Source organism: Triticum urartu, chromosome 5A, assembly GCF_056163025.1.
Source record: "Triticum urartu cultivar PI428250 chromosome 5A, HENAU_Tu73, whole genome shotgun sequence".
NCBI lineage: Eukaryota > Viridiplantae > Streptophyta > Magnoliopsida > Poales > Poaceae > Triticum > Triticum urartu.
The window spans coordinates 664,392,044-664,394,447 of record NC_141877.1 but is presented as its reverse complement, the minus strand read 5'-3'; the positions used below and the strand labels follow the sequence as shown (position 1 = coordinate 664,394,447).

Sequence of the window (2,404 nt, the reverse complement as noted above, 5' to 3'; positions counted from 1 at the left end):
TCTCGGATGCTGATTATGCTGGTGACAAGGTGGATCGCAAGTCTACATCAGGCACATGCCATTTTCTGGGACGATCACTTGTATGTTGGTCTTCAAAGAAGCAGAACTGTGTATCTCTCTCCACTGCTGAATCTGAATACATTGCTGCTGGATCTTGCTGCGCTCAGCTTGTATGGATGAAGCAAACACTCAAAGACTATGGCATTCATCTGAAGCAAGTGCCACTCTACTGCGACAACGAAAGCGCCATCAAGATTGCCAACAACCCAGTTCAGCACTCGAAGACAAAGCACATTGAAATTCGTCATCACTTTCTCAGAGATCATGTTGTGAAGGAAGATATTGATATTATACACGTCAACACTGAAGAGCAATTGGCAGATATCTTCACCAAGCCCTTGGATGTGAAGAGGTTTTGCAAGTTACGGTGTGAGCTAAATATCTTGGAATCCTCAAATGTCCTATGATCAGACACACATCCTAACACTTATGCATATTGATGACTTAGATGTGCAACACACGAAGTAAAGTATATCTTCAATCAATGAAGACTTACATTCTAAGTGTGAATACATTACTATGGAATTTGACTTCGGAGCGCCACGATAATTATGCGCCGTGTCTGGGTCTAATACTTCCTATCACTACAAGGATACCCTCTATAAAGCAACACATATTCTACAACGTTTTGACTATAAGTTGTAAAATTCACAAGAGATACGCATATAAGCGTTGCAGCATATGTGTTGTACACTTGCAGCTCGCGACCATAAAGTCGTACATAGATTGCAACAAATCATATATGTTGCCGTGTAGGTGTTGTAAATTATATTTGTTATAAGACGGCAAATATACATAATTAAAAACTAAAATTAACTAGACACGCTGGTTCACATAAGGAATGTGGCGCCAAAATCTTTGCTAACCAAGTCACGCATAGTCCCTTCACTTTATTCTCCGATCCAGATCAGTGACCGAGGCACAGTGGGCCACCCTCCACCCCGGAATTTTAGCCCGGCCTGTTTACCACATAGGTTTGTTTTAGACGCATAGGTAATAAGAGGTGGGCTTAGAGAAAAAATAAGCCCAGTAATAGCCTACCCTGCTCGTCGTCGCAAAGCGAACGCAGCCACGCATGCTTGGTCAACCCAGTTTCTACGTTTTCTCTCGCGAATACTCGATCCGCCGCCTGGAGCCAGCTGAGCCGCCTGCCTCGCCGTCCCTGTCCGATCGCCCGGAGCCACCAGCAGATCGCCAGAGACCCTGACCAGCCTGACGGCTGACGCCCGCGACCTGCCTCTGCCTACTCCGCTTGGCGCCCGACCGGTTGCTGTCCGCGCAGGTGCGCACGGCGCACCACTGCGCAAGAGCGCGCCCTGCTGACCGGACTGCCGGAGCAGCCCAGTCCCCGTCCGCTCAGCTCTCGCCTTAGTCGCTGATCCTCCGGTCCTTCACATCCTCATCCCCTGTTCAGCTCGGAAAGGTACCTCATCGCGGCGTCACCTGATCTCTGAACCTCCATGCTTTGGACGAAATTACATGAAACTTATATGCAGTAATATTTGTTGTTTTTATGCAGTGTGCAATGGATTTAGAATCCACCAAATTTCTATTGCGATTTCCTAGAGAAAGTACACAGTACTCAGCTGGCGTAGATGAATTTCTAGAGTTTGCATATAAATATACCAGATACAATGAACGATTCGATGTCCATGTGAAGTTTGCGTTCACAATTTAGTACTGTCAAGGATGATGTCTGTGACCATTTGATGTGGAATGTAATGCTTTTGAGCTAGGACACAGTACCTCAATAAAGGTCAGCTTCCAATGTGATTCTGTTATTTACATTCTTAGTATCACTACTGCAACTTATGTCATTTTGGACATGAAACTTACTACTCTATTGCTCCTGTACGCAGGTTTGATGGATAAAGAAAGTCACTGATCTGAAAATGTGGAGCCTATAGTTGAAGTGACGAATTCATTACTGTTATTTGCTATTTTTTCTTCTTCTTTTATGTCCATGTACCTTATAATTCGGACAAGAAAATTTGTAGGTGTGACTGGCCTAAAGTGTCAATACTTGATCCCAAATATGGTTGTGTTGGTCGTTCTATTTCCTACTCATTCTTACACATGTTCATATGTACCTACATCCCGGTTGTTGCTTATCCCGGTTGTTGCTTATCTCATAAACATCATAGAAGTGTTCAATTGGCTGGTTCCACGAACTCGATCAATACATTGGTATTGGTCGTCTTCTTGCCAATATATCATGAGGGCACCTCTAACTTGGAGGGGAGCAACAGTAGAGTGCTAGTGTTAATCTATTTGCACCAGAATAATGTAGCTTTAGCTTTTCTTCAGTTAGCTGTAGTGTTTCTTCAGTTAGCACGGAAAAGAC

At 44.2% G+C, this 2,404-nt stretch overlaps 1 long non-coding RNA gene across 1 annotated transcript; it reads left to right on the top strand.

Annotated features, from left to right (window-relative positions):
- The first annotated feature begins 1,165 nt into the window (after positions 1-1,165).
- On the top strand, positions 1,166-2,114 carry LOC147973875 (uncharacterized). Its single transcript, XR_015603701.1, has 3 exons — positions 1,166-1,483; positions 1,580-1,816; positions 1,920-2,114. It is a non-coding gene; the product is annotated as an uncharacterized LOC147973875 (long non-coding RNA).
- Positions 2,115-2,404: the final 290 nt, after the last annotated feature.